The 15441-nt window shown below is 49.3% G+C and overlaps 1 protein-coding gene across 3 annotated transcripts in view; it reads left to right on the top strand.

The window, feature by feature from the left end:
• Window positions 1–85: 85 nt before the first annotated feature.
• ZBTB7C (zinc finger and BTB domain containing 7C) overlaps window positions 86–15441 on the top strand; it is a 387122-nt gene continuing 371766 nt past the window's right edge. The window contains exons 1-2 of one of the 3 annotated variants that reach the window (XM_031934564.1): window positions 3282–3414; window positions 3984–4283. The gene's annotated coding sequence lies outside the window, so the exon portion shown is untranslated. Of the gene's footprint in view, window positions 2000–3217; window positions 3415–3983; window positions 4284–15441 lie in introns of those variants that run through there. The other 2 variants (XM_031934563.1, XM_023207587.1) reach the window with 2 other exon arrangements.

The following is a 15441-nucleotide window of genomic DNA, read 5'->3' on the forward strand; positions in this document are numbered from 1 at the left end:
CAGGAAGGCACCTCACCCTGTCTGCCTTATGGTAAGGTGATACACACTATGATTTCCTTGAATTTCTCTTTCGCTCGGATTTACTCAAAGCCTCTTCCCTCTTTCTCCTCTAGAGGCAGCATCACAGGGGAGGATGCTCGTGAACTTCTAAACTCACAAAACTGGATCCAAATGCTGCCCCTGCCACTACCCAGCGGTGGGAACATGGTCATTATCACCACTATTGATATCAGATTTTTCATCTATACAATGGTTACAACAAAATACATTGCATACAGTTGTCATGAGAAACATATAGCAATGCATACCATAAGTTGTGATCTAGAAAGAGCTCTGTAGATGTTAATTCCTCTTTTTTCTTGAATCAGTCTTTCAACATCCTCAGGAAATAGGTAAAAGTTTGATCCCAATTCTCAGATAATTTCTTTAGAGTTTAATCACCATAACTAATATTGACAATTTACAATGTACTGTACAGTGCTTGATACACAGTAACCCCTTAGTGAATATTCATGGGGCGACACTTGCCCTCACCTTTTCTCACCTGACCATTCCAGCATCTCTGTGGCATAGAAAGGGGCCTACTATTATTACCTCCTTTTTTACAGGTTTGGAAATGGAGACTCTAGAGAGTTGAATGACATGCTTTTTTTTCTAGGATACGTGGCTGATAACTGGTAAAGTTTGGCAGTAAATTCTATTAATTATTGCAAAGCAGTTTACCATTGCACTTACATCCAAACTAGTACATTGCAAATAAATCTTACATCAGTCACTGGATCTCCATGTTTAATTTATTCCATGAGCTAAAGCTATGGAACATTTACTTTGAGCCAGAGAAGAGAGGAGAAATTTCCTGATTTAGAGTCACATTTATATTAGAGTCTATTTACTGTTTACTAGACTCTTTACTCTTAGAGTCTAATTTACTGCCCACATCTCTCTTTTCTCAAGCTAAATGCCCTTTTTATGGCTGTAGCTGCGCTCACCCCCAGAACTACATTTCTGTCTCCTGTAGGTGTCTGGGCATTTGCAGGGCTGGGATCCTCTAGGTGCTCTCTAAATGCATCCGCATGCTTGGCATGAGGCGCAGCCACACTTATGACTTAGAAGCCGGACCATATCAGCTGGGCCAGCAGCATTCCAAGTAACTGAAGACCCTTTAATGAAAGGAAGCAAGACAGGCAACTTAATTTAACAGAAAAACAGACAAACCTAATTTGGGAGGGCAGTGGCTGCCAGAGCTGCTGAAAGCGAGATATATTATTTTGCCACTCTGGAAGCTTTAGCAACTTGGAAATCTGATATCCCGAGCCTGAACATACCTTAGTTTCCACGATAGACTATCCTAGACTTACATATGCATTTGAATAGTTTGGATAAGATGGCTGTCCAAACTGTTCATTTAGTGACATTTACTTAGTAGGAAAAATCCGATCTCTTTGGCAAATTAAACGTGACGTAAATGTACCCAAACCCTACGTTTCAGATCCCTCTATTCATATCTAGTTTTCCAGTGTTGCATCCTATTCCAGAGCCCGTTTTCCCTTGTTTTCAATACTCCCAACATACTATTTTGCAATGTGCGTTTATTACACGAATGAATGAAATGGTTTAAAAAATTCCCAATGAGTGATATTAGGAAGAGGCACCAAGGGTTCACAAATTTATTTTTGTGAATTCTGTAAAAAATGTCATCCAGTGTCTTCAACATTAAAGGACATTACCCCACAGCAGCAGCCCCACTGCCCTTTTATTAATTTGCAGCCAGAATGGGGACTAGGCGGCCGGGATTCTCCATCTCGCCGCTCCTGGGCGCCAAGTGCGGCTCAGATAAGCGCAGCTGGGTAGGAGTTTAAGGACGGCAAACTTCCCGCTTCTGAGGGAGGAGCCCGGGAGACGACCCGCTGACGTGCGAGGGTGCAGCCTCCGATGTAGTACCAGGGAGGGCGAGGGTTCCTATGTCTGTCTGGAGCGCAGAGGGGTGGACTGCAAAAAGGTAGGAGGCAAAGCCAGCTCGAGTTTGTCCCGGTCCGTAGCTGAAGGGAACATCTACCCAAGTGTCGCCTCGCCCGAGAACGCTCATGCCCTCTCCAGGGCCGAGACCCCTCCTTCTCCCCTCGCACAGGCCCTTCGCGGCTTCCAGCACCGCTGAGCGCTCGGGATACCAGCGACATTCTCCGGCCAGGACGACTTCGAGGGGGCGGGGCCCGGCAGGACGGGGCGGGGACAAGCCCTCCCCGGGCCCGCCCCTTGGCAATGCTGCGCGGTGATTGGACGCTTCGGAAGGCCGCCTTCCGGGCCGACCCGGGGAGTGACTGGCAGTCAGCGGTTGCTCCCCGGCGAGCCGGGTGCGGAGTGCGAAGCCCAAGGCCCAGAGGGGTGGGGACTTCGGGCCGCAGCGCCGCCAGGTGGGATTGCCCGCTGGGATTCGGCGCCCCGGAGCGCGGCAAGCTTAAGTTTTCTGGTGCCGGCGAGGCGTCTTGCTGCGCTCGCTGTAGTGCCGAGAGCATTTGGGAAACTAACTTCTCGCCCCCACTCCCTGCTCCCGACTTTTGGGTAGAAAAGCAGTTGCCGAGTTGTTTTATTTCCTCCCCCATCGGACTCTGTAAAAATAGCCGTGCGCTGGGGCGGCAGAGCCCATCTCTGCGGCACCGCTGCCCCGGGTGGGGTGTGGACCTAAAAATACCCCGCGGTCCCGACCCTGCGCTGGGGGTGCGGGCGGGTCCGGCCGGGCCGCAGAGGGCGTCTGGAGACCGGAGAAACGGCGGCCGCCTGGCCCCCTTGCCTCGGCCGGGGCTGTCCCTTTAAATCCTGGAGGAGGGAGAGAGAAAAAAGGAAAGAAAGAGAAAAGACGCGGAGCCCCGAGCCGCTGGTGGCGGTGTCCGGCCCCCTCACTCCGCCTCCGCGCCGGGTCCTGACTCCCGCCCGCCTCCTCCGCGGGTCCCTGGCGCCCCCCACCGCGCCGCCCACTCGCCACAGTTACTGTCAAAATAGAAATTAGCGGAGCCGGGCGGGGGCTGTGGCGCAGCAAGTGCATGTGCGGCGGGGCGGGGAGGGGGCGGACGCGAGCGACAGGAGACCGCAGACATCCGGGCCCTTTAGCCCTGTGCGCCCCCCGAGCCGGCGGCGCTGGCGCGGGGCGCCGGGGCGCGGGGCTGACAGCCGCGGCGCGGGAGGCGGGGCGCGGGGAGGGCGGAGGCGCGGCGCGGGGAGGGAGGAGCTGCCCGCGCGCCCGCTGCTGCCGCTCCGCTCCATACCCGCCGGCGCAGCCCCGCCACGAGACTGTGACAGCGGCGCGGCCGGCGAGGCTCGGGCGCCCGGGGACCGGCGGACCCCGGCGGCGAAGAAGGACGCCAGGACCGCGGCCCGGCGCCAAGTGCGGGAGGCGCGCGGGGCCGGCGGCGCGCGGAGGTGAGCGGCTTCGCGCGCCGGGCTCGGGCGCCGGCTGCCGGGTTCGCGGTCTCCCCAGCACCCCGGCAGCCGAGGCGGGTCGGGAGGTCGTGGGGCGCCGGGGAGGTGGCTCTGCCTGGGCCACGCCGGAAAGCTATCGCGGGGGTCGTTGCTAGGAGGCCGGCGGTCAGCGCGCCCCGGGCGGAGGCAGGGGCAGGGGCGCCCTCCGCGCGGTGGGCAGGAGGCGGGGGGCTGCGGTGGCTATTCAGGGGCTCCGTGCGGCAGCCATGCAACGAAGGAGGCGGGAGAAGGGAGGGAGGAAAGGAGGGAGGGGAGAGCCAGCCGAGAGCGAGCCAGCGAGCGGGCGCCGCGCCTCCTGGCTGGCACCGCGGCCCGGAGCGAAGTGGCGCGCGGGGCTGGAAAGGAACTTATGCGGGCGCGTGCGGCCCAGGGCTTGGCGACGCCTCCGGGCCGGAGCGGGGCGGGCCCGTCGGCAGCCACAGGTGGTTTCTGCCAAAAGTTTTACCGCACTTCTGCCTGGAAGGCGCGGGAGCGTTTTGGTGAGTGACGTTTTCCTGGGATTTTGGCAGCCGCACTTTGCGCTGTCTTTTCTTGAAAATTGGAAAATGAGCTGGAAAGGCTGTGATCCCGCACCTCGCGATGAGATCTGAGCACCGAGTACGGTCCTTGCCCGAAGTCTCGCTCATGTGGGACTCAAAGATCCTTGCTGCTGTCAAATCGGGAAGCTGGGGGAAATTGGCGCACGCACACAGTTCCTCCAAGCCTCAGACCAGTGAAGCCGAGCCCGACCCGGTACCTGTCGCCGTGCAGGGTAGTGCGAGGTCTGTTTCCAGCGACACGCACAGGAACTGCGTACATCTTCGCTCAAGGTGTGCATGTCTCCTGCTCCGTTGAAAGCGAATTGTCTCTGGTCACTGTGCTGCTTTGTTTTTCCAGTTGCTTGTCTGGTTTTACTAGGATGAAGGCCAGGAGGAGCCAAAGAAAAGCGAAGCGGCAGCTCGCGTTATCTTTGCAATCTGCAAAACTGTGGAGTCTGGTACCCAACCTTCCGCAGCGCGGGCGCAAGGCCGAGGGGAGCTGGGGGTGGGTGGGGTGCGCTGCCTGTATTGGAAGCCTCGCCGGACCATGCGCAAGGCTAGAGCCGGAGTTTCTGGTGCTTCTAGGACAGAAAGAGGAGTGGGAGTGGTAAGGGAAGACCCCTTAAAGGAGGAAGATATACTGTGCCCAGTACTGAGAGGGAGGCTCCGAGAAGTCCGGTGGCTTGGCCCTGTTCCTCGTTGGCGGGGTTGAGAAATCCAGGGCAGCGAGGTAGAAACACCTCGGTAGGTCGTCCTGGGCTGAAAGAAATCATTATTCCCAGAGCGGGGCCGATACCCGGGTGTTGACTAGGTACAAAACTGCGTGAGAGGTGGAAACTCTCAGTCCTTCATTCTCCTTGGTCGGGGGTCTCCCGCTCCCTGCCCCCTGTCCCCTGCCCCCACAAGTACATGAGCAAAAAGCATGCTCTTTGCTTTATAGAAGATCACAGGATTTTGAAGTTGAAAGAGACCCTAGAGATATCAGGAGTACTCATTTTACAGATGAGCAAACTCAGACCCAAGGAAGGAAAGTGACCTGCTACAGTGGCTAGAGGCCCAGCGAGACTAGAAATGACATCAGCCTTCCAGGCAAGGGTGGAGAGACTTCCCTGGGCAAGGCCTGGTAGGGCTTGAGATCAGAAATGCCACCCCCACACCCCAAGCCCATCATGGCCTCTTTATCTGGTACTTTCTAAATCCATGCTTGACAGCAAATGTGGTATATTTCCTGTCCCCTGTCCTTGGCTTAAAAAAAGCAGGACTGTCGCTGCAAAGTCCAGTCTGACACTATCCCAACTTTTCCTGCACCCTCATTATCCCAAATTCCTCAAGCTCCTTTTGTAACATAATGCAGCTTGATTAGCCAAGAAGAATTTGCAGCTTTTTTTCACCGAAGCACCCACTTTCCATAGGATGCCAGAACGCTGTTTTCCTAGTAATCAGATTTTACAGATATTTTTGAAAGGGAGCCCAATTTTGGATCAATTACACTTGGACACAAATGCTGCGCTGTTGTGGATACCAAATGAGAAAGATGAGCAATTATCTGGGGGTGTTGGAATAAATGTTGTTGTGAGTATTTGACACAGCCATTAAACATCAATGAGTGAGTTTTCAGTAAATGTTTTTTACTCTGTATTTTATTGAGCAAACAAAGTGTCTAAATTAAAAAGAGCTACGAGTTGGCCACTTTGATTTTAGCCACTTATTTTGTACCAGTGTGTATGAGGAGGAAGGAATTGAATGATAAACAGAGTGATTGTTATGTGAACGTTTTCCTCCCAAACCATAATACTCTAGGGCGATGCTAGATTTCAGTCTATAATGTCACATACAGTCCAGTAGAATTTTATTAAAATAAGCTGGATGCAATATGTGTCAATCTGTATTAGTCAGAAGTGACTTGCAAGAGAGAATATTTTGTAAGTTTGATTGCTTTCAAGGACACAGAGTATCAAGAATTCAAGACTAGTGCAGAGTTGCCGGGTATAATTCTTCTGCTCTCATGAACAGATAAGAATCAGTGCCCCCTACTCCATATCTACTGTGTTTAGCAGTCCTACAGAAGAAATCAAGATCTGATATGCTGATGATAATACGGTGTTACGATGCCTTTCACTTTTATTACATGCTAATCTCATCAGCATTCCCACGAGATAGTTCAGCTATTTGTTCAAATTACAGAGGGAGAAACTGAGGCAGAGAGACAGGGAGAGTATTATTCCTATAACTTTTCCCACTGAATTAACATTCTCAGCACGCAGCTTGGGGTTCCTGGGCTGACCAGGTATAAGAGACCCGCTAGTAATATTACTGGCCTCTCACCCCTCTCCAGCAGAGTCGGTGTGAAGGGGGTATGAAGGAGTGGTGGGGTTGTAGTTACAGTTCACTGGGGGCTGTCACCAGGGCATTTTTGTTCCCTGCCCCCGCCAAGGGTGGGCAGTTGTCCTCCCTCTCATAGCAGGCTGTGGGAACTTGGGCGCGGAAGGACCAGCTGGCTGAGGCTGGGGCGGGGGTGTGGGATCTGTGCCTGTGTAGGGCTGAAGGAGTCCAGGCTATTTATAACCCCTCCTCCCCTCCTGGGAAGAAGAGATTCAAGGGTCTGGAACCATCCACAGCACTGACTTCTCCCCGGGATGGCTGTGTCCCACTGGAAGAAAACTTGTCAACTAACCACACGGAGGGTACTGGAGTGAACCCCGGCCTGTGTGCAGCATCCTGCAGGGCTTCTTGGAGTGCCAGCTGCCCTGGGGGAATTTAGGACACAGGGATTTTCCACATTTGATCTTATCCAAAAGGCTAAGAAACGATGGGTTACAAGAATTTTCTGGAGCCACTGTGTGTACTTTTTGTCAGATGCTACTCCCATTTGCACAAAGTGAGGTACGCCCCAGAAATCTCACAGGACAGCTGTCAACAACTCATTAATGTGAGGATAATTGGCTTTTCTAAATAATGACAACAATGATTCTTATGCAGGAGATTTTGAAAGTGGCAAATTAGATGTGGTTCCCTCTGACTCCAAGCTGAGTCATTTCTGTGTGGGGCTGGTCAAGGAGGTTTCAGGCATGCATTCAAAACTCTTTGCTTCCTCCCCTGACTCTGCCCCAAATAGGTCCCCAGTGGCCCCTCACCCACCCACTCCTCAAACCAACACCAAAGTCCTCCCTCCTTTGTCTGGAATAAATAGTACCTGCCATGCCATCAGTTACAACTTCATTCCTGAGGCCGAACAGATTTTTTCCCTGGGTTGGTGGAGGGAGGAATGGGGGTGGGGTGGGGTGGAGGAAGCTGGCAAGGCACTGAGCTTATCTTTCTGTTTAACCCTTTGGTGTGAATTGATCCGCCCATCAGAACTGTCTCAGGGGCTCACAGCAGGTTTTACCAGGGGGAGACTTCAGTAGGAGGCTGTGGATAGAGAGAGCGGGGCTGGACAGCCGTGGCTTTGCGTGGCACCTGGCCAGCTTTTCACAGGCCTCACATGCTGGAGCTTTTGAGGGCAGGGCTGGCATGTTGCTTGTCTTCATGTCCTCAGCATCAGCAAGGGCTGGACATGAAAAACGTTTCCTGAATGAATGCTGCGGGCTGGGCATGGGTGGATGGGTGGACAGCAGTTGAATTTGCATCTTATTTGCTTTACTCTGTGGCACTGTGAAGGGGGGTGTTGGGAAGGCAAAGTCATAGAAGTAGATAAGAATAGATGGGGTTCCCATAGGCATTGTGAGAACCCTGGGGCCAAGCTGACTGGCCCCTCCATACCTCTAACCCCAATGCATATTGAGAGCATCGCATCCATTCATCAATTCAACAGGTAGTGATGAAGTCCTTCTCTGTAGGCTGTCATGGCACAATCCAGTGTCACAGAGCAGGCAAAGTGAGTCCCTTCAGTAAGGCAGACCAGGCCACTCCCTTGTGTAACCAACCGTGGGCATGCGGGATCTGGTCCCTGCCTGTGTCTCTGACTTCCCCTTCACTCCCTGTGCCCACCCTTCCGCCTCCTTTTTGTTTCTTAAACACATTGAGCTCATGTGTTTCTGGCTTGCCTGTTCTCTTTGTCTGGAATGTTCTTCCTTCAGATCTTCCCATAACTGGCTTCTCACGGACACATCACCTGGACTATATTCTTTTCTTTTCTTTTTTTTTTTTTTTTTGAGACAGAGTCTCTCGCTCTTGTCACCCAGGCTGATGTGCAGCAGCACGATCTTGGCTCACTGCAACCACTGCCCCCTGGGTTCAAGCAGTTCTGCCTCAACTTCCTGAGTAGCTGGGATTACAGGTGGCCCCCGCCACGGCTGGTTAATTTTTGTACTTTTAGTAGAGATAGGGTTTTACCGTGTTGGTCAGTCTGGTCTCAAACTCCTGACCTCAGGTGATCTGCCCACCTTGGCCTCCCAAAGTGCTAGGATTACAAGCATCAGCCACTGCGCCTCGCCAATCTTTTTTTTTCTTTTTTAAAGGCTTAACATTATTTTTTATTTGACAATGCTTCCCATATAATTTAACATACCAAATAGGCCTGTTTATTATCTCTCTTCTGGATGCTTCAAGGGCCCTTTTTATTTTAATTTTTTTATTTCATAGCTTTTTGGGGAATAGGTGGTATTTGGTTCATGAATAAGTTCTTTAGTGGTGCCTACTGAGATTTTGGTACACCCGTCACCTGAGCAGCGTACACTGTACCCAATGTGCAGTCTTTTATTGGATATAATCTTGATTCTCCTTTTGTTTCTTGTCTGTCTTCCCCCATCAGAGTGTAAGCTCCCTGAGGACAGGGACCTTGTCTGTTTTGCAATCTGTTGTCTCCTCCTGGGCTATAACTAGGCATATTCATTTACCAGCTATGTTCTCAGACAGCAGAACAGTGCCTAGCACACAGCAGTGTCTAAGTACATAGTTGGTAAATGAATATGCCAGTTAGTGCTGTTGGGGTATATGATGTTGAGTCAGCCCAAGGCCCTGCTTTCTGGATCTCTTCATATATCCAGAAATGAAGCTTGTTCATATATATTCTCATGTAGGCAGGGAGGGAAGGTAACATTCAAGAGGTATAGCCCAGGAGGGCCATTGTCAAGAGATGTTAGCCCTGATTTGACAAGGGTGGTTGGCTTAGTTAGATGGAGTCTTCTTTCAGATGTTCTGTTGGGAGTCTGGAAGCTCTGGCAGCTGACTCACCTCCGGGACTGGAGTTCCTCTAGCTTGACTGGCTACCACCTCTCTGTTTATTTGCTTCTTTGGTGGGCAAGAGCTCCAAGCATAATGCCATCCTTGGAGAGTCAGGAATGTTGTGTTTTTCCACCCGCTTCATCATTGGCAGCCTCCTCAGAACAGCTGTGGACAGCTGTCTGCCAGCGTGGATGCAGGGAGGGTTTCTCTTCGGGGCCAGGGGCACACTCAGCCCTGCAGGAGCAGGGAATTCATTGGTGGTTCACACCCTACTGATTTCCAAACCCCACTGAACTTGTGCCTGTAAAAACAGATTCATGAGGAAATTAAAAAACTATTAGCATTCAGTTTACTGCTTATTTTCTGATTATGAAAGCAGTAAGACTTATAATAGAAAATTTGGAAAATATGGAAAAGAATAAAATCAAAACAAAAACCTTCTACAACACCCACATTTTGGTGTATTTCCTTCCAGTCTTTTTTTTTTCTGGAACCACCAACACACACACATATACGCATAAGCACACACATAAAACGTAATTGGGAAAAACATTGTTTTCCAAAACTGTTAAAATCCATGCCATCTTTTACCAAACAGAAAACTTCCTTTCTCTTGAGAGCCTGATACTCACATTGATACTCACACTGATACTTAGAAGAAAATGTCAAGTCTCTTCACTAAAGATTTTAGCAGGCTTTGCTTCTGTACTTTGCATAAGGAAAACAGTTGTCCTTCCCCACTTCCAATACATTGTGGATGTGCTTAGAAACATGCCTCTCATGCTCATCTGTCTCCATCAGTGTGTTAAGGAGTGTGGGTATATGATGTTGCAAGTTATCCCCTTACTGAGCATTTGATCACATTACTAAGTCATTGTGTTCCTTAGAAACGCACTTGTGATGGATGTGTAGTATTCCTTAAAGTAATGTACCATACCTTATTTAACCATGACAAGAAAAGAATCAATCCCCATTAACTAATCTTTTTTTTTTTTTGACCTAAAACTAAGAGAGCAGGAGGAACTCAAGAAATATGAACCCGCATCATTGGATTCATGTGTTTAGGGCATCACTGTTTGGGGGATGTCTTCACTCCTGCAGGAGCCCTAGGACTTTGTTTCCTGCATTGCTCTGTTCCCAGGGCCTACAAGAGTGTCCGGCACACAGTAGGACTCAGGAACTATTTTGCTCAATGAATAAAATATAGAATTCTTCCTGTGGGAGATGAGACCCTTGTTAAGTTCACAGAGGTCAAGGCTTCTTTTGAAGTGTGTGTTCTGGGGCCTTGGGGGCTTGAAGGATGGAAGTATCATTGCATCCTGGGAACAAGAGCATGAATTGGCACGATGGGATGGTCAACTGTGAAAGGGTTCTTTGACTTAAGAATTTTGATGGGCTTTTGGAGGAGGTGAGGCTTAGATGAAATCTTGATTTAGGAGGGTAGGAGCACTTAACTCCTTGGAGACAAACAGGAGGGACCCAAGCGGGAGAGTGGCATGGGTGGAGCCTCACAGAGTCAAGACTGGGACCAGGGGGTGCAGCCTAAGCCAGGGAATGGCAAGAGATGGGGACTCTTCAAACTGGAACCTCCTCAGTGCCCAGAACCTAGTCCCAGGAAGGATGGGTCCTTGGGGGTTCTGAGGCCCTGACCTGCCTCCAGGCAGGTACCATCCCCATACTGCAGATGGGGAAACTGAGGCTCTAGAAGTAGAGGAATGATGAGGAGCATAGGTTTTGGGATTGATGAGACCTAAGTCCCATAGCTTGGTGGCTTTCCTGCATCACTTTGGGCACGTCACATAAGCTCTCTGAGCATCGGTTTCCTCACCTATGCATTGGTGATAATACCAATTTGATAGGGTGGCTGGGAAAATGGGATAAGATAATACATACAGAGCACTTAAAATAGCTCTCAACGAAGAGTGAGGGGAGCCACTATTACTTATGTTTTGTAAATTTCTATTCCTAACATGAAGGGAGAGATGAGAAAAGACAGGATCGATGCCAAAAAATGAAAAACAGTTAAGGCTTTGTTGTCTTGCTTCTCTCCCCAAGCGACTACCCTATCTCAGGGAATAAAATCCCAGCCTACAGGAATTTGGACTCTTGGGTGTCATGAGCTCACATGCAGGTAGAATTAGCACTACTTGAGGGGTGCTAGGATCCCTCCCTCCTTCCCTACCTCGAACGGAAGGAGAGATGTGCTTATAAAAATCATGCTGTGGCTTCAGGAGCTGAATCCAGATGTCACTGCTGGGGGCACACTCCTTACTCAATTAGCACCTGGGCATGGATTGGTCTTTGTAGTGGATAATGTCTGGCCACACAAAGATGGAGCACAGGCCAGGTCAGTTCTGCTGACTGGGAGCTGGCTGAGTAAGTAGCATATGACCTGGAGCAGCGCAGCCTAATAGAAATATAGCAAGAATTATCTACGTAACTTTAAGTTTCCTAGTAGCCACCTTTTTAAAAAGTAAAAAGAAGTAGGTAAAATTAACTTTAATCATGTATTTTATTTAACCCAATATATCCAAGATATTATCATTTCAGTATCTAACACTAGTCATACTTCAAGTGCTTAGTAGCCCCACAGGGCTAGTGGCTGCCTACCAGACAATGCAGTGAGCCCAGGACACAGGTTGCAGGGGCCACCCTAGGGGAGGCTGTGGCTACAGGGGTACTCTGCATTGGAAGGGGGAGCAGCAGGGCCTCTAGATGGGGACACACGCTTATATGGGCCTCAGTTTCCCCATTTGTAGCATGAGGCTATCTTTAAGAGCCATTTCAGTTCTGGTGTTCTTTAATTCCTGAAAGAAAGACACAGAAAGCAATTTTAGTCCCTTCCCAAGTTTGAGGAGGGTGGCGGTAGAACTTGGAGAGAGAGTGTGGGAAACAGAGAGGACCGCTGGCCCTGTGTTTGAAAGGATGTCCTTACAAAGTTCTGTCTGGACCATTTATACGATAGGTCTCTCTGAGAATCCACAGTGTTCAGCCATCACCATGAATTGCCTTTTTGAAACAGTGCATTTTGGAGATGGGGCAGGGACATTAATTGTTACTATTGAAAGGTGACATGTTTTGATTGTTTCAATTCTGAAGCGTCCTCTGGTTGATGGGTCATCCCAGATGGCTTTGAATGGCAGCCATAAAAGAGGGGAGGGGCCCCACAGGAAATATTAGAACAAAAAAGGACATTTTTCAGCTCTGTCATAAATGGGCACTTGGCCTGTCAAGAGAGGATGTGGGAAGAGGGAGGAAAAAGCAGCAGGTGTGTTTGGGGGAAAGGGTGTGTCCCCAAATGTATTTTAAGCTCCTGAAGTCAGCAGCACTGGTGTCATTGCACTCCAGTGAATGGGGATTTGGGATTTTAATCTCCGCACCAGCAACTTCTGGAGGGAAGAAAGCTTTCTCTCCTTTTATGGAGTGTCTCCTCTTTTTAAAATGAGATTGTCACTAAGTAATTGGCTTGTGTCTACCTGACGACCCCAACTCCCAGACAGGAAACAGGCTTGCCTGCTCTAAGAGCTGCTTCAGACGAGGCTCAGGGAGGCTGCCCTGCTCTCAGGTCCTTCCAGAAGGCAGCTGAGGAGCCCAGGGCCAGAACCTGCTGCCACCCGCCTCCCCGCCACCCCACTGGCCAGTCCTCCTGCAGCCACGGTGCCTCCTCAGTTTTTCTCCTGCAGTTAACAGATGATGCAACAGGCTGCCTTGAACTGTTTTTAAATGAGGATTTCTCTTTTATGTTTTCCTAAAGCAGATTTTTTATTACTTTTCCACACATTGTTTGCTTTGAATTTTTAATTTAATTTTTCCGAATAGGTCGACACCTCCATGGTTTAAAATTCAAAAGGTACAAAAGGGGTTTTAAAGTGAAACATCTTTTTCTCACTGCTGTTAGTTTCCTTACCCTGAGGCAACCACTATTAATGGTTTCTTCAGTTTAAATACATTGTATGCAATACAAAACATATGTATGTATGTGTGCATCCATGGGCATGGTATTTTTTAAAAATTTCTTTTTTTTTTTTAATTTTGTTTAGATAAAACTTTAAGTACAAGATGCTTTCTGCATTTTCTTTTCTTTTTTTTTTTTTTTAATTTCTTTACTGAAATGGGAGCTTATCTCACGCATTGAATCTCACTTTGCACTTAACGTCTTGGAGATATCTGACTGTCCGGCAGTTATACCTTGACTTATTTCACCAGCCCGCCTACATTGATATTTCAGTTGTTTCCAGTCTTTTGCTGATACAATACCCAGTGATTTTTGTATGAAAGCGATCCTTGATTTTTCTGAATACAGGAAAATTTATAGCACTCTAAGAATAATTTCGCCAACTTGTTGTTCACAAGACACTTCAAAGGATAAAATTGCTTAATTGTTGAAGGATTAAGGTAGAATAAATAATTTTTGGTTGAACTTCTTAGAAAACGAATCACGCACTCAACACTGATTTATGAAACCAGTGTTTCCTGAGCTCCCACTATGCGCTGGATGCTGGGCCAGGCAACAGTGGGGGTGAGGGAACAAAGAGAAGGGTGTGAGGGATGGTGCTAACATCGTGGGGGTGGGGAAGCAGTGGGGTCTCAGATAAGCCAGTGACTTTGATGGGAGAAGAGAACAGAGGCAGCTTCATGCTGGAAAAAGGAGGTTAAGGCAGCATTGGGCATAGCCTTGATGAAGGCAAATAGAAGCCACAGAGGTCGTATTGGGCCCTTTGACTTGGGGTGAGGTGCAGGGTATCAGGGAGGGGGCCCTGGGCTAATCTTTTATTTGGGACCTTAGGCTTTCCTGACCCCAGCTTGTGGCACCGTGTCCTTGGTCTCCCTCAGCTACCTCAAGGTCACTGCCCATCTGCAGGGTTCTCCAAAGGGCAGCCTCTTCTGACCTTGAGGGCCTTTGAAATCCCTCTGGCTTCAGAGTCTGGTGAGCAAAGCTCTTTCTCTCAGGCCAATCACTTTGCAGCAAACAGGCAGCAATGGCCAAGCAGCCCTGTGGACAGAGGGGGCTGTAGACACTGGGGAGAAATCATCCTTGCTGTGTGGAAGAAGGCACGCTTTGCCTACCTGACCTGCAGATCCCAGGACTCGTCCCTGTGTGTACACAGCTCGATGTTCCACTTCTGAGTTGAGGGAGCTGTGCTTCCAATGAATGCTGTCCTTAATCCCGGCAGCCTGCCCTTTTGGGGACTTGGGATACTTTTGGAAACAGATCGCGGGGTGAGAGTGTAGACCTCCATCAGCAGGCTTGAAGGCAACAAGCTAAAGTCACTCAATAGTTGTGGATTGGCCCTGGAAACACCTGGTCATGCAGAAGCTTTGCTGCTTTTGTGTGTGTGCAGGTAGTGAAGCTGTGATCCCGTAGGGAATACAAGGAGCATTAGGATTCTGATGGAGTCTTTAGTCCTGGGTGAGGTTCTGCAGGGGATCAGGAGAAGCCCAAGACATGGTCTTGCCTTCAAGGATGCAAAAATTTGTTTATGAAAATATATGCAAGATGTATTAGCTTATGCTGAAGAGCTAAATGACAATAGTGTAGCTTGTAAGATTTTAAAGAAAAGGGACCTAGAGTCTGTGTGCTTAGAGTTGGCAAGTTGTGAGACTTGCGATGAACTTGGCGAAGGGAGCTGGTAGGAGGATGAGAACTGACATTGCTGAGCAGCCACAACAGGCACTTCTTATGTGTGACGTAGCCGCTCATTCTCACAGCAACTTTCAATGTAATGTTATTATTCCAAATGAGCAGATGAAGTACTGAGGCTTGGAATGTTTAGGTTAACTTGCTTGAGGTGATACGGCTATCTGAAAGTGGAAGAGCTCTGATTCCAGAGCCCAGATTCTCTCCACTGCACCTAAATTGACCCTGAAGTCCCTAGAGGGTATTCAGGTGGGGAACCGCCTGTACAAAGGAATGGTAGTGGGACCAACATGATGGGGGCCAAGTTCAGTGAAGAAGTCTGTAGGTGTGTGTAGGAAGCAGGAGGAAATACATTTGGTTAAGGGGGTCAGGCATGGGGAAGTAATTGCAGCAAATCTTAACTCCCAAGCTGGTTCCCCGCTCTGTGCAGTTCACATCTGGCTTTCTGCCTAGTTTAGCTTAGTATGCTTCGGGAAATGGCATAATTTCCATTTTAGCCTTGAACAATGAGAATTTAGGAAGAGATTATCCACTTGATACCAAGTACTAAAACCATTTATTTTAGTCCAGCACCAAACTGGAATTATTTTTATTCATTTACCAATACCTCTTCTTAGCGCATTTTAGGAAATTGCTTTTGGAGCCACG

This window comes from Piliocolobus tephrosceles, chromosome 18 (genome assembly GCF_002776525.5).
Source record: "Piliocolobus tephrosceles isolate RC106 chromosome 18, ASM277652v3, whole genome shotgun sequence".
Lineage (NCBI taxonomy): Eukaryota > Metazoa > Chordata > Mammalia > Primates > Cercopithecidae > Piliocolobus > Piliocolobus tephrosceles.